General features: G+C 41.3%; 1 long non-coding RNA gene across 1 annotated transcript in view; it reads right to left on the bottom strand.

The window, feature by feature from the left end:
* Nucleotides 1–345: 345 nt before the first annotated feature.
* Nucleotides 346–23,576, bottom strand: part of LOC132250170 (uncharacterized) — a 41,085-nt gene continuing 17,854 nt past the window's right edge. Inside the window, exons 2-4 of the long non-coding RNA XR_009461796.1 lie at nt 7,253–7,385; nt 6,664–6,801; nt 346–1,157 (exon numbers count right to left, since the gene is read on the bottom strand). This is a non-coding gene — a long non-coding RNA (uncharacterized LOC132250170). The remainder of the gene's footprint in view (nt 1,158–6,663; nt 6,802–7,252; nt 7,386–23,576) is intronic.

The raw sequence follows: 23,576 nt of genomic DNA, 5'->3' as shown, positions 1-23,576 counted from the left end.
CTGCCTTTCAAAAACAAGGTTCATATTTTATTTGAGGGACATACTGTATACAAGAAAATACAGTATGTAGCTATCATTCCTAGTATACTGTATTTCAATAATTAAAGGCTTCTAGATCTACTTCACTATAAAACTATAGGCTATTAATTATACTTCAGTAACATTGAAAGTAAAATAGCCAAGTCATACCAGTAACATTACTCAAGATGGAGTCCTGAAAGTGTGTTCAAATTTGGCTTGTTTTTATTCATTTAATGCACACATGCTGAGATGTCTCTAAAACATAAGATGAAAGTAAGAGATTTATGTTTCTGTTGATGAAAATATTTTATATTTAAAGTCACTCACCTAGAAATTAGAATTTATGGTAATCAGTTAAAAAAAACAAACAGAAGTATTTGTCAAACAATACTACAAATTGATATAATTCCTTGAAAATGTTGCAGCTAATTTCTCTGTATGATTAGGTTTGTATCACCAAGCCAGCAGGGAGATAATTATGTGTGAAATTATGAGATAAGTCATTCTGTATTTGCTGAAGTATGGTGTTTTGGTTTTTTTTTATTGCTTCATATTCAGGTGTGGAGGATCAAATTAATTGGACAAACTATTGCAACTTTGTCTTGCAACAGAAGGAGAACAAATTAGGGGATGGAAGACTCTAAAGGGTATTAGCAGCAAAGATTATCCAACGTTCTGAATTCAGACCAACATCTAGAAGTCTTCCTTTCATCACACTCTGGAAAAATAAGTCTGAGAACATGGACATCTTTTCGGTCACAGTGCAAGGGAACAGAATATTCCCAGAGCAGGGTGTTGGACTCGATGATCTAATAGGCCCCTTCTGACCCTAGAAATCTATTAAATCTATTAACTTTATGAAATATTTGTTCCAAAGTGACTTAGATAGTTTTTCAAAATATTGCCCTTTGAATGCCAAGAACTTCGGAGGTTGTCCACTTCTCTATGTAATAAAAAAAAAAAAAAATTACATCATGATACTATTTCCTCTGAATAGACAATGTAACATTCAGATGTGGCTCACACGGCTAGTTCATTTCCACCATAAGTGCTCTTATAACCTTCATCCAGAGCTCACATTTTCTGGAGTATTTTGATTGAATGTTGATTTTCCCGGAAGCATTGCTGATGACTTTCTACAACATATAAATAACATTAAAATGTATGCTCCTGTCTACAAGACGGGAAAAAAAAAAAAAAAATTGGTATAGCAACAGAAGCAGCAAGAGAATATCACACACTCCCTGAGAGACCTTGATTTTTGTATAAAATGACTTTCCCATCTTAAGGTTGATGAGGTGAGCATTTTGCTCAAGGATTAGTATTGCATAAAGGAAGAGATTAAATCAATCTTTCATGCAAGATGATTATATAGCCAAAACACATTATTTTAGAACCTCTGTCTAGGAAAGGGGCAGAATATGGTCATTTTTCAAACATAATAATCAGTATGAGCAACAGCCTGACAATACCCATATTAATTGTAATTGCTATTTTAATTCTAGGAAGATACCATTATGAGAGCAACATTGTTTATTGGTGATTGTTTTCTTAATTATATGAATGACTTGATAGATAGCTCCCATCTGCTGCTGTTCAGCAATATCAATTCCAATGTCCTCCCACTGAGTTAGATCAGGTCCACAACCTTTTTTTTTTCCCTTGATCCTTAACTGCACTGTCTAAATTGTCTACACAATTTGTGGATATGATAGTGGATACCATTTCCAGGTGACCCATCAGTTCTATTGATCCAGAGTTTATGTAGTAATGTAAAAATCAATGAGGGAGAAATTAACTCTCTTTTCAAACTTCTGTAAGCATGGTGCCACACATTCAACTTAAGACTAAGTGCAATTAAGACCCAATCAGATGCACATTCAAGCAGGTTAGCCTTTGTTAAGTGCCCTCATGAAATCATAGAAAATTAGTGTTGGAAGTGATATCAGGGGGTCACCTAATCCAACACCCTACTCAAAAGCAGGAGCATCCCCAACTAGATCATCCCAGCCAAAGCTTTGTCTAGCAAGGGCTTAAAAACCTCCAAGGATGGAGATTTCACAACTTCTCTGGATAACCTGTTCCAGGGTTTTAATACCTCCTAGTGAGAAATTCCTTCCTAATATCTAACGTGAACTTCCCTTGCTGAAACTTGAGACCATTGCTCCTTGTTCTGTTATCTGCCATCACTGAGACCAGTCTCCCACCATCCTCTTTTGAACCTCCCTTCATGTAGTTGAAGGCTGGTATTAAATCCCTTCCGAGTCTACTCGTCTCCAAACTAAATAAGCCCAGTTCCCTCAGTCTCTCCTCAAAGTCACGTGTCCCAGATCCCTCACCATTTGTTTCCCTTCAGTTTTGTTGCCCCGGATTCCCTCCAATTTGTCCACATCCTTTCTGTAGTGGAGGGCTCAAAGCTGAACACAGTACTGCAGATACAGCCTCACCAGTGCTGAAAAGAGGGGAATAATTACTTCCCTTACCTGCTGGCAATACACCTATCGCTCCAGCTCAGTATGCTATTAGCCTACTTTGCAACAAGGGGGCACGGTTAGCTGATATTCAGCTTATTGTCCACTGTTACACCTAGGTTCTTTTCCGCAGAGCTGCTACCCAGCCAGTCAGCCCCCAGCCTGTATCGGTGCCTAGGATTGTTCCATCCTATATGCAGAACATTGCATTTGTCCTTGTTGAACCTCATGATATTTATTTTGGCCCAATCCTCCAATTTGTTGAGGTCACTCTGAATCCTAGCTGTACTCTTCAGCATATCTACTACTCCCCACAGCTTAGTGTCATCTACAAACTTGCTGAGTGTGTACTCTATGCCATCTTCCAGGTTATTAATGAAGTCAATTAACAAAACTGACCACAGGACCGACCCCTGGGGCACTCCACTTGATACTGGCTGCAAACTAGGTAGCAAGCCATTGATTACTACTCCCTCTGAGCCCAATGCTCCAGCCAGTTTTCTATCCATCTTACAATCCATTCATCCAGCCCTTACTTCCTTAGGTTGCCTGCGAGATTGTAACAAAAGGCTTGATAAAAATTAAGGTATACCACATCCACTGGTCTCCCTACATACACAGAGCCAGCCATCATATCATAGAAGGCAGTCAGGTTAGTCAGGCATAACTTACCCTTGGTGAATCCATGCTGCATGTTCCTAAATCATGTTTTTCTCCTCCAAGTGCTTACAAATGGATTCCTTGAGGATCTGCTCCATGATTTCTCTAGGGATTGAGGTGAGGCTAACTGGTCTGTAGTTGTGTAGATCCTCTTTTTTCCCTTTATTAAATATGGGCAATATGTTTGCCCTTTTCCAATCATCCGGGACCTCTCCTGATTACCGTGAGTTTTCAAAAATGATGGCCAGTGGCTCTGCAATCTAATCAGCCAACTTCCTCAGCACCCTCAGGTACATTCCATCTGACCCCAGTACTTATATATGTCTACCTTTTCAAAGTCGTCCCTAACCTCTTCTTTCACCACTAATGGCTGCTTATCTCCTCCCCAAACTGTGCTCCCCAGTGCAGTAGTCTGGGAGCCGACCTTGCCTGTGAAGACCGAGTTGAAGAAGGCATTGAGCACTTAAGCCTTTTCTGCATCCTCTGTCACAAGGTTGCCTCCCCAGTTCGCTAAGGAACCCACACTTTCCCTGATCCTCCTCTTGCTACCAACATACTTGTAGAACCTGTTCTTGTTATCCTTCACATCCCTTGCTAGCTGCAGCTCCAATTTCACTTCGGCCTTCTTGACGTCATCCCTGCACGTCTGAGCAATGCTCTTATACTGTTCCCTAGTTATTTGTCCAAGTTTCCACTTCTTATAAGGTTCCTTTTTGTGATTTAGATTATTGAAGAGTTCCCTGATAAGCCAATTTGGTCTTCTGCAAGATTAGTTAGTTTTCCTGCACATCTGGATTTTTTGTTCCTGCACTATTAGTAAAAGTTTTTTTAAAAGTACAACCAGCTCTCCTGGACTCCTCTTTCTCAGACTGGCTTCCCAGGGAATCCTGCCCATGAGTTTCCTGAGCAGGTTGAAATCTGCTTTTCTGAAGTCCAGGTTCCTTACTCTGCTGCTCTCCATCCTTCCTTTCTTCAGGATCCTGAACTCAATCATCTCATGGTCACTGCTCCCCAGGTTGCCATCCACTACTACATTCTCACCAATCCACCCCTGTTTGTGAGCAGCAGGTCAAGAAGAGCATGTCCCCTTGTTGTCTGCTCCAGCATTTGCACCAGGAAGTTGTCCCCAACATTCACAAAAAACTTCCTGGATTGCCTGTGCACTGCTGTATTGCCCTTCCAGCAGATGTCAGGGTGATTGAAGTCCTCCATGAGACCAGGGCTTGTGATCACGAAACTTGCACTAGCCGTTTGAAGAAAGCCTCATCCACCACTTCCTCTTGGCCTGCTGGTCTATAGCTGACATCCACTACAACATCATCCTTGTTGATCTCCCCTCTAACCTTAACGTAGACATTTTCAACAGGCCTATCTCTAGTTTCATACTAGAGCTCTGAGCAAGCATATGGCTCTTTTACATAGAGTGCAACTCCTCCTCCACTTCTTCCCTGCCTGTCCTTCTTGAACAGTTAGTACCCACCCATGACAGTGCTCCAGTCATGTGAGCTATCCCACCGAATCTCTGTTATTGCATTCATGTCATAGTTCCATGACTGTGCAAGGACTTCCAGTTCTTACTGCTTGATTCCCAGGCTCTGTGCATTTGTGTACAAGCACCTAAGGTAACTATTCAATTGCCCTGTTTTCTCAGGAAGTATGAGGACACCTCCCCTGTTTCCCCCTCCTGCTCGCTCTTCCTCCAGGTCTCCCACTTCCCTCAGGGCTTTGGTCTCCATCCCCCAGTTAACCTAATTTAAAACCCTCCTCACTAGGTTAGCAAGCATGTCTGTGAAGATGCTCTTCCCTCTCTTCATCAGGTGGATCCCATCTCTTCCCAGAAATCCTTCTTCTTGGAACAACATACCCTGGTTGAAGAAGCCAAAGCCCTGTTGGCAACACCACCTGTGCAGCAAGGTGTTGATCTGCAGGATGCATCTGTTCCTGCCTGGGGCCTTTCTATTGACCAGAAGAATTGATGAGAACACAACCTGAGTCCCAGACACCCTCGCCCTTTTACCCAGAGCCCTGTAGTTTCCTTTGATCCACTCAGGGTCTCCTCTGGCAGTATAATTGGTTCTCACATGGATGAGCAGCATGAGGCAGTAGTCAGAGGGCCAGATGATCCTTAGTAGTCCCCCCTTGACATCTCAGATCCAGGATCCGGACAAGCAGCAGACATTCCGAGACAACAGGTCATGTTGCCAGATGGCTCCCTCTGTCTCCTGCAGAAGAGACTCCAACCACCCCACCACCCATTGCTTCTTCTTGGTGGTGGTTGTCATAATTCTTCCCACCTTGGTGAGGCCTGACCTGTCCTCCTCCACCAATGGAATATGTTCCTCCCTCTCTGTTGCTAGGTCTGCATATCTGTTCTCCAGATAAACTGCTATGGGTAGAGGTGAATATTTCTGCTTGTTGCCAGAGGTCACAAGCTTCCAGGTTCCACCCTCCTGGAAGTCCATGTCCTCTCTCTTCTCTAGTGCTACCTCTGGCAGTTCTTCCTCCACAGACCCAAAGATCTCCTCCAGCATCGAATTGATGAACTCCTCATGGTGGAGGATGCTTAGGAGCCTCACCACCTCTTCCCATGGCTCTCTTGGCTTTTCCCCAAGGCACCAGAAGGAGGCATTGCTCACACTGCAAGCACCCCCCCCCCAACCTGGCTGTCACTGGAAAGAACCTGCAAGTTGCAGTCCCCACAATGCCAAGCCCAGACCTGGGTGCAAGACTCAACCATGAGTGGTCCTGCCTGGAGAAAAGGGTATAGGTTGTAGAAGTGTTGGTCAGAGGACATAGGCAGACAAGGTCTTTAGATAAATCTGATATCTTTTATTAGACCAACTCAAAAGGTTGGAAAAAATCTTCTTTGCAAACTTTTGGGTATAAATATGTTTGGGTACTTGTATCCAAAAGCTTGCAAAGAAGAATTTTTCCAACCGTTTGAGTTGTTCTAATAAGAGATATCAGATTTACTCAAAGAAGCTTGCCTGCCTGGAGAGACAACTCACAGGTGCAAACAGAGCCAGTGACAGTGGTTCTGGCATTGTGATATCCTCCAGCCTTTTTCCTGGGTTTCCTAATCTGCCTTCTCTCTTTTACTATCCTTCTTCCAAGCCCACCTTTCCTAGCAAACTCACCTGGAAGCTGGCCTGTTTACTTCTCACTGGCTCCAAAAGGTTCCTTTTTCCGGTTTCCTCACACCAAGCTGAAAGGCGCTCCCTTCAAGAGGGATTGGGGTTGGGGGGGGGGGGGGGAGCAAATTGACTTGTGAACTGACCTGTAAACTGTTTATCCTGTTTACAGTCCCTGTTTTCTAGCTCCCTTGTTGCTCAGAGAGTCTCCATTTATACCCTGCTGGGCCTAGGCTGGCTCCACCCCCTCGTTGGTGCTTCTGTCAGGCCCAGACAGCAATCTTTCAGCCAGTAATACTCCAAGCTTCTCAAAGCACACACCCCAAACACACACAACCCACAAAACAAACCAAAGGAACAGGCAGCTGTGGGTCACTTACCTTCCCTGGGCAGGATCTAGTGCCTGGTTTTTGTCCCTCTTCCTCCTCTTGTTCCCAGCAAACTGCTTGCAAATTTCTTACACTGTTTGCAGTCCCTCTTTGCTGGCTCCTTGGTGACTGGCATTGTAAAACTGTTCCCTTTGAGGTGACATCAAATACTAATTTTAATATATCAAAATTTTCCAATGATTTGCAACAGTTACAAGTAAATGTGTGATGAGGCTCTAACATGTTTTGAATGGTCTCAAAGATGGAGAGGCCTGGTATGATTAAGTAAAATAAATTGAATCCTTGGCCCCTGTATTATGTGAAAATGACAATTCAGAGACTACAAAAACAGGGAAAGAAAGTATTTCTCAGTAGATTGGCAGCCCCTGTGATATCTTCAATTACTAAAAACTGAGTTTGACAATATAATCTTTAATAAATGCACAGAAGCAAGATAATGCTTATTTTGCAGAACCACAGCAAACATTTTTTTACAAATGTCATATTAATTGTAAATGGAATACTTTTTAAAGTGCAGAATATTACTAACTACATCCTGATATGATGAACTTGGAGCTCTAAAGGGATATCATCAAATTACTTGAAATCTGGTGAGTACTGCTCTTAAAGTCTGTGTCTTCTTCCATCGCCTAGTATTCCCATCTAATTAAGGTTGTCAGTTCATGCATGCGAAGGCCCACAGATCATTGATGCTGAAAATGTAGGCAGGTTTCCTGTGGACAAAAGTGTGTTTTAATGAGAGATTTCAGAAAGGAGTGAGAGAGATGGTTTACCAGATGTGAATAGGGGTATTCTTCCAAGCACTTGGAACAACAGGAGAGATGGTAAGGGTAATGAGAGTGGGAGAAAGAAAGGCATCATTAATTTTTGAAAGATTTGTAATACACTAGACAGAAAAGATGTGGAAATGGGGAAAATTCAAGTAGATACACATAGGACGTTTAAGATGGTTAAATGGAATGAGAGGTTGTCAGAAACATGAAGTCAATGGAGGGAATAAAAGGAGGCAATCTAACTGATACATTGAGGAGGTAAATAAATTAGTTCTTTGGCCCAGGAAGAATCCTACTTAATTATGTGCTTCAGTTCACTTCTGAAAGTGCTTGTGTTTATCAGGATTTGCAGGGAAAGGCCTTAAGAAGACAAGTAGAAAAAAATATTACCTTTATCTAAATAACTTTTAGCCCTCCTTATAGTTGCTGCACTAGACAGTTTTTATAGTTACTAGATGTGAGGGGTGTTTTGTTTTGTTTTGATTTTAATGAGCAGAAATTTTTTTCTGTAATGTTTACAATTATACAGAGTTACAGAGTTTCTATATAACACTTCGAAAGGTTAGCATCTGGGGAAAATGTGTCAGCAGTTTCTATGTGCATATTTTAGTACTTATTCACCTTATATTACTCAAGTATTCATCTGAACAGCAATTGCATTTAAGTTTCAGTTTTAAACTTGTTTTTCTAATGTGATTCTAAATAGGCATTAGGAACTGATAAACTATTAGTATATGAAAGAAAAAAATAAAGGGAACATAAGTATTCAACATGGTTGTAGCCTTAGTAAAAAGACTAATCAGTCTCTCTGTTATTACCTTGTGAACTGTTTGGCATAACTGGCAAAAGGCATAACTGCAAAAGTTGTTGATGATTATCAGGGATCCTAGTTTTCTATGATTAAAAAAAAAATCCCCAATTGTTAGACTAAAAAACAGTTACCCAAAATCCATATTTTCCCGTGATTGAAATGAAACACCACTACTGCATATCCATATTCATACATAGATACATTTATCTATAGATATAGATATATGTATGTATGTGTATATATATGTATATGTGTGTATATATATGGATACGTATTAGTGGTTTCATTTTAATCACAAAAAAATGTGGATTTTGGGTTACTTTTTTAAATCTGAAAATTGGAGGTTTTATTTTTATCAGAGAATACTAGGATCCCTGATGATTATGAAACAATTTTGCCCAAACTTTTGTGCCAAAAAATAGGTATGTAGCTCTGTGTGTAAATGTCTTAATACACTGGCATGGGGAGGGAGATCAAAGACATAGAATCAACTTTTAATTACAGAGGATAATTGTACTAGCTTAATGACAGGGGGAGGGAGATGCTATCTTCCCACTGACTCATTCATGCGAGATATGCAAGTCCAGTGCATATCCTGTGTGAGGCAACATGCATCTTACATAACAAACAATAACATATATACCATCTTCAGTGTAACTACTGGACCCTGCTCTGTTCTGAAACCTCTTGTGTTCTCTATTACAAAAGGTTAAAAGCACTGAGGGTCTTCAGGGACTGCACCTCTTCTTTTTTCACAAAGAATCTAGTGCCATATATATCAGGTCTCACCTCTGGGAGTAGACCCATTTAGTTTTATCTGACTAGACTAGTGACACAAAATACAAAGCATTCTTTATTATTTAGCAAGGGATTAAAATTTATATTTGGCAATGTTGAACAGGAACAACCCAGTTTGAGATTGATTTCTTTATTTTTCTTTTTATTTTACATCATATATTAGAAAGATTAAAAAGATACAATTAGCACAAAATGTTTTGATCATCCCCAAATGATTTCAGAATTTAGAAATATTTGTTTCCATTCCAACTTGGAACAAAGCCTGATTTTGAAATCTAGCTTTCCTTTTTAAAACAATTTTTTTACCCACCACACTATCCTAGCTTTTTTACATGTAGGCAAACTTTTCTTCTGGAATTGTACTAAAATTCAAATTTAAAATATATGTGAGGATTGTGTACCTTTGCAAGCAACAAAGCACCTGATCTTTCAGTCTTCACCCACATGGATAAGTCCTACTGAGAGTAAGAGCTGTAAAATCATGCCCACAATGTGTAGTCTTTTTTTTTTTTTTTCACACCGTGAAGAGGACAAAAACCTACATGTGATTTTTATTAATGATGCTAATTTTGAAAAGTTAATGTAGAAGAACTTGTTCTTGACACAATTAGAGCAAATGGAACAAGGGATTTATGATTTTGGACATTTAAAAAACCTCAGAGCTATAAAATAACTTGAATCAAATCTCTAACAGTCTCCCATTTACAGCATATGCTGCCAATTATGCTTTCCACATTCTGTGTGTGCGCATGTGTGTGTGCATGTATGTGTGCATGTGTGTGTGTGTGTGTTCTTCTGTCTTTTCTGACTACCTAAGGCCACATTTTCACCACTATATTGGATGCGTGTCATAACGGGGAGAGAGAGGATCTGAAGTTGTTGATCATCTTCAAAAATCAGTGAAAACATGTTGTGAACTGGGTTGCAATACCTGCCTCCACAGATGTAAAACAGAGTAAGCATTAGTAAGAATTTCTAATCACAATCAATGATTTAACCTAATATGTTGGCTTTGAAGTCGGAACATTGCAGACTTGAAAAGAAGAGAGAATAAAATGTGGGATGAAGGTATTATGGCATTATGAACTACCTTATCTACAGGCAAATTTTATAGGGAATTATGATACATGAGAAATTACACTCTTAGTTTTCCCTATGTCACCAAACTGCAGACATTCCCATTATCTGTAAAATATATTATCTTTTTTTCTGAATTTACTCAACTTTGACAATTAATCAGTATGAAGTGCCTAGTCATGTGTTTAGGGAAGAACCCTAACTCTGGGTGTGACCATCTAGCCGATTTGCCACCCATCTGACTGTAGGCATCAATGCTGCAGTCGCTTGTTTTTTTAAGAGAATGGGGTGGGAAACCATCTCAAAGGCATTCTTAAAGTCCAGGAAGATGGCACCCACCCTGACACCCTCATCCAGGGACTTTGTGACCTGATCATAAGAAGAAACCAGGTTAGTCAGGCAGGACCTGCTCTCAATGAACCCATGTTGATTGCCCCTGAGATTTACTTCCCCTGGTGGGCCCTTGCAGATGTGCTCCTTGATAATTCTCTCAAAGGTCTTCCCAAGGACCGAGGTAAGACTGACTGGCCTATAATTGCCAGGGTCCTCATTTCTCTTCTTCTTGTAAATGGGGACCACATTTGCCCTTTTCCAATCCTCTGGTACCTGGCCAGTGCCCCACGAATGCTCATAGAGCTCTGCCAGGGGCCCCGCTATGACCCCCACCAATTCCCTCAGCACCCTCAGGTGAAGAGCATCTGGACCTAGTGATTTAAACATGCCCAGCCCCTCCAAAAGTTCCATAACTAGGTCCTCCCAGACCCTAGGCATGACGATACCTCCCCTGGGTCCGTCTGCAGTTCTAGTGGGGAAGATGTCCTGGTCCCTGTTCAGGAATATGGAAGCAAATAATTCATTAAAAAGGTCAGCTTTTTCGTTTGCCACAATCACCAGATTGCCAAGCCTATCCTGTAGGGGCCCCACATTACCCAGTGCCTTCTTCTTACTTCCTATGTATTTGAAAAAGGACTTTTATTATCCATAATTCTGGTCACTAGCCCAACCTCCATCTCTGCCCTGGCCTTCCTAACAGCTTCCCTGCAGAACTGAGCAATGGTGGTGTAATTGTCCTTTGTGATAGCCCCTTACTTCCACTGTTTGTATGCCTCCTTTTTTGCCCTCAGGCATCCCTCAATGTCTTTGCTGAGCCATGGGGGCTTCTTAGCACTCCTGCCCCACTAGGTACGTATTGGGACTGATTCCCTTTGAGCTCAGAGGATCTCCTCCTTGAGGAACAACCATCTGTCTTGGACTCCCATCTTATAAAGCTCCGAGACCCCAATCCCTCTCCTACTAACCTTTTTAACTAATAGAAGTCAGCCTTCCTGAAGTCGAGGACCTCTGCCTTGCTGCTTGCTTTCACCACCCTGCGCTGGATAGTAAATTCCAGCAGGCGATGATCATGACTTGGATGTACTGGTTATTTTTTGGATAGACATAGCTGTGTTAGTTTGAAGTCAACTAAAAGACAGGGTAATTTATACCCTATAGGCCAGGGATGGGTAAAATACAGCCTGCAGGCCACCCCACCAGCTGATTGGATCCAGCCCAGAGGCAGGCACCCACCAGTTAATTGTATCTGGCCCTCCTGGTAGCTGCCCCTGCTGCGCTCTGTATGGGACCGAATCCTGCCCAGGGCAGAGTGTGTTTCACTCCCAGCCTCCTTTGCCGGAGGGCGCCAGCTCTGCCAGCTGGCACAACTTCTGAGCTGGGCTGCTGCTGCTGCTGCTGCTCAAGGAACTGCTGGGCTCCCCCAGCCTCCAGTGACTCCTCCTTCTGTCCCTGCTGCAGCGCTCTGGGCAGCAGGTGGAGAGGGAAAGCTGCAGGGTTGAGGAGAGTGGGGTGGGCTCTCCCTGCGTCTCACTCTGGTCCTGTTTGTGTCAGGCAGGAGAGTGTGTGGCTGGAGGGGGGTGGGGGCATGAAGGAGCTTGACTGCTCAAAAAGCCCTGTGGAGCAGGTACAGGACAAGCAGGAGTGGGGAAGCAGCAGCAAGAGCCAGCGTGTACTTGGTGCAACCCTGCCAGGCAGGCACATAAGAGAAGCAGGAGCAAGAGCAGCAGGAGCCAGCGTTGGCTCTGCTGCAGCCCCATCAGGCAGATGTGGGACAGAGACCAAGAGAGCCAGCAGTGCCAAGTTTGGCTCCCTGCCTCCCCTCCCCTCTCACAGGAGCTTCTGTTTCTGCCCACCAGTGGCAGCTGTTTTCCTGCCCTTTGCAGTGTGCTGCCAGCCAGGCAAGTAGCATCAATCTCTTTCCTCTTCCCCCACCTGTTAAGAGGCTGGGCTGAGCCACATCACAAAGAATGGGCTGGGGGAAACCCCCCACACATGCACACCCAGACCACCCACACCCCATGCCCCACACATGCACCCATAGCCCCTCAAACACCTTACCCCCCACTGTACCCACACACAGACACAACACTGTCCCTCACTCCACAACCCAACCACACACCCCACCATACACTTCCACACATACACACACACACCCTGACCCCAACAATACTCACACCCCATGCAAACACACACCTACATAGCTCATCCCCACCATACCCACACACAAACACGCAAAGCCTCAACAACACACACTTCCCCGACCTTACCTACCAACACACTCCATACCTCAACTACACCCTCCACACCCTTTACACACATCCACACATATAGCCACACCCCACACATACACCTACATCTTCCCACACATGCACCCCCTCGCACACCCCACCCCTCATCATGCCCACACACATCCAAATCCCACACACTCCACACCCCAGCCACACACACATCCACATCTACACCTCACACACACCCATACATACACCTGGCCAGCACCATGTCCACACTCATGCTTCACACACACCCCACACCTCACCCACATCCCCCACATACATCCCACACCCACACATATACCCACATACCCTTCCTACACCCCCACACACTGCACCTGCACCATACCCACACCCCACACCCCCCCAACCACATATTCCCCCTACCACCTCCATCTCTCCACACACAATATACAAGCAAACCCCACCCCCAAAAGGAGTACTCCTGGGCAAGGGCAGAGATTTCCAGTGGCAAAGGTCAGGAGTTAGGGGGTGGGGCTTCCAGTCACAAGATGGTGACCAGGGGGTGGGGCACCTATCAAGGGGCAGTGCTACCTTTGTGGCCCTACATGCCTCATGAAAACTTGTTAAGTGGCCCTCTAGCCAAAATAATTGGCCACCCCCCTTGTAGGCTAACCAAAGTAAATACAGAAAAAGCTTTCATGAGCTGTAGCTCACTTCATCAGATACTTGGATAATCAAAAAAAAGCTCCAATGTGATGTGGCCATGAACAAGGCTAATGGTATTTGAATGTTAATTAGGAGTGGTATATTCAGTAGTGACAAGGAAGTATCACCACTGTGCAAGGCATTGGAAAGACTCTATTTAGAATACTGCATACAGTGTCCTAGTAGCCAATATTTAAAAAAAAAAGATTATTTTAAACTGGACAGTTTCAAATAAAGGCCACTAAAATAGTTAAGGGAATGAAGAACCTATTTTAAAAATGGAGATTAAAAGAGTTTAAATTCTTTAGTTTAGATAAATGAAAGTAAAGAGATGATCTTATTATTTTTTTGTGAATATATTCCCAGGGTAAATAAAGGGGATTGGGAAGGGGAGAAGAGCTACTCAGGTTAAACAATAACATAATGGTACATAATGGTTATGATGCCATACCCTGACCCCAGATGTGGTCAGGTAAGCCTTTGAGACATACTCCCAGGCTATTCTCACACTTTCAGGGTTTCTCTTGAGCCATAAACCCCTCCCTGGTGTTTTCTACTTGGCTGCTGAAAAAGGACTGAAATGTACCAGAAGCCAACTCCGGGAACCAACTCTGTCCTTTGATACCTCTTACCTGCTTCACCTAGGTCTTGCCAGCTATTAACAGAAGGGATTTTGTCAACTAAATGTATCACACCCTTGTCTGTTTATGTGCTCAGAAAAGACAGATCTCCCCTTCCTTGGAAGAGGCCTGCCTGCCTGTATGGTCAAATGCTCAAATTCCAGAATGAATTATTCTCTAGATCTGAGTGGCAAAAACTTCCATAGCAGTGGCAGACTAATAAAAGATGAGATATGGAGACAACTGTTACAGCACTGCGGAAATTCATTATAGAATTTCCTGAATATTTCTGCTTGAAACAGAAATTTAGAACTGTTGACTCAACATGTTCAGTAAGTTTAGTGTAGCAGTTTGATACAAATCTATCATAACAGGAGATGTGGAATAATCTCATGGCTCTAGCTCCTTGGTCAGGGGAATGACTCATGAACTAGTCAATCTTTAGAAAAAAAGGAAGTTAGTAATATTGCATGACTGCTTTCTTGTGGCTGTTAATGAAGCAGTATGAGCTAATATATGTGGAAAATTGTGTGGAACATAAAAAAGCAAAGTGCAGCAACTCTGAAAATCTAATTCTGAAGGGTCTTAAGTACAGGAAAAGGGGATTAAAAACACAAATGAGATATAATTTTGATTAGCTATGGGAGTTACTGATTTTTTTTTCTTGTATACCTTAATCTATCTAGACTACCAACCTTTGTCTTCCTCCAAACAACAGGCACTGAAAACAATATGTGTGGTTTGGCTTTATGGATTGTTGATGCATTTTACTCTTTGAATCTGAATTAAATAATATAATCAAGAGACCATGAAATAATTTATGTACAGCAAGAAACACTGTGGTAACTAGGTGGAAATAAGCAGTATATTTATGTCATGCTGTTCTTGTCATCTGTCTTTTACTACGTGGTATTGGCTCAGTCACATGCAAATAAAACATACATTGGGTTGACAAATTTGACACATTTTTCAGTGTTACTTTAATAGGTTATTAGTTAGGGTTATATATCACCTGGCTGACATTTATAAATGGTAGCAAATTATTTTTGACAAGTTGAAAACTAGTTTTATTTTACAGAGAGTTGCCCTATTTTGTATTATGACTAAAATGCTTTCAACAGCTAAGGACTGACACAGCAGTTTTACATGTTAAGTCTGTCCTGGTCAATGACAGCTTTTTGCTTTATCGTCCGCATAGATATAAATAGAAGGATCCATATGTTAATTATAAGGAAGATCGTATGTTACCAACTATCAATGCTGTTTATGTTACCAAAAAGTAACATTATTTACAGATGTACGTATTAGACAAGTATAATCACACTGTAGTAAGTACTTAAATGTAACTTGTTTCAAGCAGTATATTTCAGCTTGTAAAACACATTTGAGAAAGGACAGTGTTCTTAATAGGATTTAATAGGCCTTATTTAGGACTAAAGTTACAGTATATAAATACTGCAGCCAAAATTTTCATTAAAAGAATGCTAAAGCTGCAAAATCAAGTACTCAAAAAATATGAGAATTAATGTTGCTTGTATCATCTTAATTTGCCCCGTTGAATGTATACATTATGGTACATAGAACCCTCCTTCATTTAGTGGACAAGATGACTAGTGCTCAAAAAATGTACAGCTATTGAATCTGTCTTTTCATCCTGAAATTAATGATATGGTTTTATGCATACTTTACTGAAGACATAGTAGTTGTGGGGGAATGAAGCCAGTTTACAGATTCACAAAAGTTTAGGGCTAGAAGGGACCTCATGAGATCATTGGGTCCCACTGTAGAGAAACTTTTCAGGAATTTAGCTGAAAAGCTGTAACAACCTACACTAAACATAAGTGGAATCTAGTAAAATATGGATGAAACTTCCCAGGAAAGAAAAGTCAAATCCCTAGCATGCTGGCAACCTCCTAGGAAATTTACAGCCCCTATGTCAAAGCATGAAACACACATGCTTCTCAATTTTTTGTTTTTAATATAAACAGAGTGGCTTTTTCTCTAATTTTGTTTTCAAGATACAGCTTTGTATTAAGCTACATACATGGAGTTGAACTGACACCTTCCAATACATCTTTGGCAGGATTGGATCTCAATAAACCTTAGAAAGGAGTGATGAACCTAGGTTACTGATCTACTTCTAAGCATGCATAGTAGCTTAAATCTAGAAGTCTTGAAATCTTTTCAGGTCAAAAGGAAAATGAATCTAAGTACCCAAGCAGTTTTGCAGGCTCTGAGTAGGGTCAATTTGAATTTATGACTTAGCACTCGGATCCCCCTTCCCCCCCGTTTAGGAGCTGAAAAGTAGATTTGATTCAAGATAGTTATTTAAAACAGTGACCACTCTCTCCCTGCACTATACATATGTACATGCACACATAAAATGATATGGAAAATAAGAATGTATAAAATGCCACACTAAATCAAATCTAGCAGTTTCCTATATCTCACTTTGGAAGAGAGAGGATGCTAAGAAAAAGAGTATTTATGCAAGGTCATTTCAGATGTCCCTTGCATCTCTTCCTTTATAGTATTCAGAGGTCTAGGAAGTCCTAAATTGGAGGTTGTACCCTAATTATTAGGTTTAAATACATACTGATAAAACTATCCTACATATATTTTTGTTGTTGCTTGTTTGTTTCAATTAGCTTTTGAATGTGGTTAATCTATTACACTGTACAATATCTTAGGACAATGAATTCTATTAGCTAATTATATAGAATCACAGAAAATTAGGGTTGGAAAGGAGCTGAGGAGGTCATCCAGTCCAATCCCCTACTTAAAGCAGGACCGTCCCCAGCTATAACCTTCCAGCCAGGGCTTTGTTGAACTGGGCTTCAGAAACCTCTCAGGATGGAGATTCTACCAATTTACTTCTAGGTAAATTGTTTCAGTTCTTTACCACTCTCAAAGTGAGAAAGTGTTTCCTAATATCCAATGTAAACCTCCCTTCCTGCAACTTGAGATCATTACTCCTTGTTCCGTCATTTTTCACCACTGAAAACAGTCTAGCTCTAACCTTTTTGGAACCACCCTTCAGGGCATCAGATCTCCCCATAGTCTTTTTTTCTGCAGACTAAACAAACCCAGTTCCTCCCTCCTCTCTTCATATGTCATGTGCCCCAGCCCCCTAACCATTTTTGTTCCCCTCCACTGAACTCTCCCCAACTTGTCCACATCCTTTCTATAGTGGGGGGCCCAAAACTAGACAAAGTACTCCAGATGTGTCCTCACCAGTGCTGAATAGAAGGGATTAATCACTCACATATAGAGTGGAATAATCACCCTCAATCTGCTGGCAACACTACTAGTAATGCAACCCAGTATGCTGTTAGCCTTCTTGGCAACAAGGGCACACTGCTGACTCAGATCCATTTTATTGTTCACTTTAACCCAGGTCCTTTTCTTTCAAGGGGGGACCTAAATGTTTCCTTTTTGTTTTGTTTTATTTTTGCTACCTAATAATTGTATCTATGTCCCTAAATTCTAGGCTAGGTACAGACATTCAAAAAGCCCAAGTCTGAATAGATGAAACCTACACCAGTTGCTGTAAGAAGCACAGGTTAGAACAGAATACACATTCGCTCTTTGCTGGGGGAGGCACATAGGCTGTTTGCACTGGTCAAGGACAGCACAATTGGGCCACCCCTGCATGCCTCTCAGCAGGGTCTGTGGGCTTCTTGGTCTGCCAGACAATGCCAAGCACAGCCAAGCACCCAGGCCACCATTGATGGGCTGCTGGGAACAGAAAAACATGCCCCCAGTCCCTTGCCATCACCTCTACACAACTGTAAGCTTCCAGGAGAGTGCCAGAGAGGGTCATCATGGCATGACTCCTCCCCCACCCCCCCTTCCTGCTGCTGGCTGGGCTGTTGGATGTGTCATGGTGACCCACTTTGGGGTTCTCCTGGAAGCCTAGGGCTGGGCACAGGGGAGAGTCTGTGTTGATGGCAGGGGGTTGGGGATATGTTCGCTCATGCCTGACAGCCAATCAGGAGTGGCCCCAGAACTCTGTAAGAGGAAGTATCAGGCCCTTTGGAGCTCCTGTGAGCAGCAGCTAGTGGCAGGACACACCTGGCAGCCTGGGAGGCTCATGCTGGGCAGCAGGGGAAGGGGGATCCATTGTGGGAAGTATCAGACCCCTCAAAGCTTTTGTGAACAGCAGGAGGTGACAAGAGGTCAGGGACCACCTTGGGCACACTACCTAGTGCAAGCCTCCCAGGCTTCTGGAGGTGTCCAGCTGCCACTGGTGCTAGAACTCCAAGGGACCCAATCCTTTCCTTGGCAGAGCTCCCCTTCTCCCCATTACCCAGCAAAAGATGGGGTCATGCCGCAGTCACCTCAAACCATCCTTCCTTGTAGTAGTAATTAAATGTGTCTTAAAGCATTTAGCTAGTATAATATAAATGCAGTTTATCTACAAATGCTCAAATGAATACATACCACTTCCTACTTCCTACCATATGAGCCTGGAACACAACATAGAATAAATTTGTTATGAATCAGTTATCTTTATTTTCCACTCATAGCTGGCCAGAGGCAGGAGGCAGGGCTGGGGAGAGCCAGGACCGGGATGTGGGGCAGTGCTCGATTGTGGGGGTTCTCCTTGGCAAAGTTTCAGGTGTGTGTGTACATTGTGGGGTGCTTGGTGATAAGGTGTGGCCCAGGAACATGGGTGACCAGGTTCTGGGGCACATGAAGGAGACACACAAGCCTCCATTTTTCCCCTTGCCACCCTGCTGCTTGGCTGTGACTAATGGCTGGCCAGAGGCAGGAGGTAGGGCTCAGAGAGGGGCTTTTCTGGCTCAAGTCTGGAAGAGCTGTGGAGCAGGGCCTGGAGGGTGCTCAACCAGAGCAGCTAAGTGTAGGCAGAATGATAGTGCTGCTCCCTGGGGGGAAGGGAGGTAGCAGGGGCCTGCAAAGGTGCCTGGGATGCCAGAACACAGTGATCTAACTTAAATAGCTAGGTGAACTGAATCAATAGGGGAAGTTTGATACACCGGTCTAACCTAAAACGATTAAGGTCTTTCTTGGACTGGGTTCTACCATTTTTAAACCAGTCTATATACACCAAACTTTTGTTTTGTTACTGGTTTAGACTGGTTTCCAGTCACTTATATTGGTAAAAATGTTATGTCTATACCTGGCCCTAGTGTTGTGAAAGGCAGTAAATGGTAAATTCTTACTTTCTCCACACCATTTATGATTTAATAGACCTCTATCTACCCCTTCTTGCCCCATTGTCTTTTTTCTAAGACTTAGCCTATTTAGTCTCTTCTCATATAGAAGCTCACCACAACATCCTTGATGCCCTTCCTTGTACATTTTTACCTCTACTATATGTTTTTTGAAATGGAGATCAGAAATGCACACAGTATTCAAGATGTTGGCGTACCATTGATTTATACAGTGGCATAATCTCATTTTCTGTTTTGTTAACAGTTCCCTTCTCAGTAATTCCTTTTGACTTCTGCTGAACACTCAACTGATATTTTCAGAGAAGTATCCACAATAATTCCCAAATCCCTTTCTTGAATAGTAACAGCTAATGTAATCATTCCAGATACACAATATTGTTCTATTTTTCCCAAATGCATCACTTTGTACTTATCAATATTAAATTAATATTGCCATTTTGTTACACATTCACTCAATTTTTAATAATCCTTTTCAGTTTATCACATTAAGCTTTGTTTTTTTTATGACCCTGTATATTTTGGTGTCACTTGTACACTTGGGCATCACACTCTTTACCCCTTTCCAAATTTATGAATCCATAGAACATAACAACCCCCATGAAATACCCTTAAGGCACTTTTTCCTTTCTTCTGTTTTAAGAACTGACAATACTTGCTCTTTGCCTTTTAGCCACTTGCCAGTCCATATGCAGATCTTCCCTGTAATGCCATGAAAGCCTAATTACAGGACAGAGGACTTAAAAAAACAGATTTTTGAAAGTTTAAATATAGCATGTCAACCTGATTACCCTGATTCTTATGCATGTTAACTACTTAAAAAAAATCTAGCATATTGATGACATTTGACCTCCCTTTACAAAAGTTATGCTGACTCTACCCCAACAAGTCCTGTTCATCCATGTCATGGAAAATTCTATCTTATATTATGCTTCCTACATATGATTTAAATAGAGCTCCATTTAACTAAGGAAGAGAAGATCAGAAGTTTCCATGTAAATCAGTAGTAATCTTGATTTTTCAATTATTAAACTAGCAGAGGCCTAGGTAAAAGGGCACTGGATGCTAATACAAACCTGACAGATGTCTCATGAAAGAGGAAACTATTAGTTCTAATGCTGTTCTCTTTCCCAGTCACTTTCTCTCACTGATATCCAGGTGCATTCATTTAATTTATTTTGCTTAAGGGAATGGAAGATTTTCAATTCATTTGAGTTAATTTTCTGATTTTGCTCCTTTACCCAAGATGATGACATACCACAGCCACAAGACCAGGTTGTTTGAATACTGCAATAGGTTTCTTCCACCTCAATGTGACTTACCCTTTATGGTAATCAAGCACCCTTAAAAGGGAAATAATATAAAAGAAAGCCAAATTAAAGAAAATACTTTTTTTCCCTACTGAGAAAGTTCAACCATGTACACCTCATAATTTTGTGAGGTGTTCGAGGACCAGGGTGATGGGCAAGACGTTAAACCCTGATTAAACAATGCTTGCTGGAAAAGAGTATTTGATCATATGCTGCATACATTGCAGTTTTCAAATTACTTTCGCTTAGGGAATACACTAATGGTTGAAGTTTGTAAAAAATTCTACCCTACTAAAACTCTCTACATGAGCTTTGCATGAAAGAACTGTGTGCCACCGTTGCTCCTGGATCTAGTCTTCAACGAACATCCATATTTAAATGACTATTAAATTTCCGAAAGGTTTTCCCATTTAAACTCTGCTTACATATTACCATTTCAAGCCATAAGTCAGGACTTAGAATTTGCCGGAAAATCTTTTATTAGGTTTTGAATATTACAGCTCTTATTTAGTGTAAGTCAGATGTGCCTGCATGTGCAGCAATACATTGATTTGGTTTACTGAATTAATATATTTCCTGTTCTGTATATAATAATTGTTGTAAAACTGTATTCACATTGTATGTATATGTGTGTTGATATGAATAAAAGACTTCACTGCATTGCTGAAGAAGTAGTTTGGTATAGAAATACATGGAAATTACTTCAGCCATATGATCTTTTGTTTCCCTCCCCATTTTTATCATGTTTGTCAGGGAATAATAGCTTTGCTAAAAGGCTTTTAAGTAAGATTCATTGTAATTCTCCCTGCAGATTCATTTTAAGATTGTTTATTCTTCTATTCTTCGCACAAACTGTAACCATCTGAGAACCATATACTGTACCACTTGTAGGACTTATATAAACCATTAACTGAATTCCCTTTGGCATATGTGCTGGAAGGATATCTTGTATATAAACCACAGCAGTGGAAGTAAGGAGATTTATTTTCCATTATAGCCTTTCTATGCAATATTGAACTATTTATTTTATTTTCCCTGTCTAAACTGGATGGTAGGGCTTGAGGATTAATTATTTGTAAGATCATTTGAGTTTCTTACTTGGAAAAAAAAAAAGAAAAAGCAAAATCAACTGGATAGAGCTTCAAAATTCCTAAGGAAAATTCCTTGAATAAGTAGTTTTTGTTATGCAAACAACCAACTTCCTCCCTTTCTGCAGGCAAAACAGAATGTTGAAATTACAGGCAGTACTATTATTAATATGAATAGAAATGTAGTATATGGTATGAGGGGGAGTGTGGTTCTTAATCAATGAATATTCTTGCATACATAATGCTATATTCAGCTTGTCAGTGTGACACTTTTTTGTCAGCTTGATGCAAAAGGCTGTCTATCATTATGCTTTAATAAGTTACAAGAATTCAATGAAGTGACAAATCACAGGAGCCCCTGTTAATTATGGCGTGGAAGCTTAACCAAAAAGGTTTCTCTGTTCTGGCTCAAATGTATTTTAACACTTCAGAAAAGTGTCTACTGTTGGCAATCAATTCCCATGAGATCAAGAGGGGAAATGACCTCATCCAGAGATAGAAAAGTCATTCTATGGATTATATTATTGTGCAATAATGCCAAATTCACTTAGATGAGCCAGAAGAGCTATCAAGGTTAATTAAGTTGCAGAAACGCAGTTGGGACAAAGATAGGCTCACACCTGGAGTACTTAGAAAGGATGGGCATAAGGAGTACACAAAGACACAGGCAGTGAAGTAAGTTCATAGATTCTAAGGCCAGAAAAGACAATTGCAATCATCCAGTTAAATTTTCTGCATAAAACCATTCCAGATTTCCTTAACAAATTCTTGCTTGAACAGAAGCCTATTTGTTAATCTTTCTTTAAAGATTTCCAATTCTAGATCCTCCAGCTATTCACTGTAATTCCATTCCAATTGCTTGATCATTCTCATAGCTCTTCTCTACATTCTCTCTAGCTCAGCGGTTCCCAACCCTGGGTCATGAGCCAAATGAGGGTTGCAGGGGCAATGCCGGCAGCGGTGCACAGAAAATTGAGGCATTCCCCCACCCCCAGGGCTGTCAGCATCGCCACAGCCGCACTTCACTCCCGTCAGCAGGGTGCGGAAAAAAAAATCGTGACCCACTGTCCTAGCTAAAACATATTTTGATTGCCTGTATCCCACTTACTATGTGATCCAGATTACTCCCAATCAGTGATCTAGTCTCTTTCTTAATTCAGTATGTCATATCGATCTTTTATCTTTCCAAGCAGACAGATTTATAATTACCTAGGTTATCCCATATATTCTATTAAATATTGGCACAACATTAGCTTTCTTCCAGTCCTTTAGAACTTCCCCAAAAGTTCTTACTGAGGAACAATATTGAGAGACCATAAATGCTTCTCACCCAGCTTTTTTTAAACTGTCAGGTAGAAGTTAGGATAAGTAGGCAGGCACCAGTGTTAACCAAGAATGTAACTAAGTTGATCATAAAAAAGCACTTGGATTTTTTTAGAGAACAAGTGTATTTCATTCTTGTAATTTAAGAGAATATTACTTATTTTAGGTATGTTATCCTTCAATGCAAACCTGGATTGATCAGATATTCACTTAAGGCTTTTATATTTTGTTTTGTTTTATTTTGTTTTTCATCATCAGTATAGAACTGTTATTTTGTTTTGGAAGCTCTTGTTGTTAGCAGAGGACAAATAAGCAGATGCACTGAAAGGCAAGCATCCATATATTTAAAAACACCAATCTTTAATCTGACACTAAGGGCCAGATCCTATTTACCCTTAACACACTTCAGTGGATGATGGTATGCAGTTTTTGGCCCCTTACATACAATTTGTGAATCACCATTTCTGGCTCTAGCCTCATGCTCATTAAGGCTATCCTCAATCCAGACACTGACCAAAGGAAACAGAATCACTCATGTATATGCTCAAGATGATGTACATCCTGAAATTTTGCCCAGATGGGAAGCATTACTCATGGTAGGACTTAGCAGTTTCATTATACATATAGGGACCTCATT

This window comes from Alligator mississippiensis, chromosome 1 (genome assembly GCF_030867095.1).
Source record: "Alligator mississippiensis isolate rAllMis1 chromosome 1, rAllMis1, whole genome shotgun sequence".
Taxonomy (NCBI): Eukaryota; Metazoa; Chordata; order Crocodylia; family Alligatoridae; genus Alligator; species Alligator mississippiensis.
This window is presented reverse-complemented; position numbering and strand designations above follow the sequence as displayed.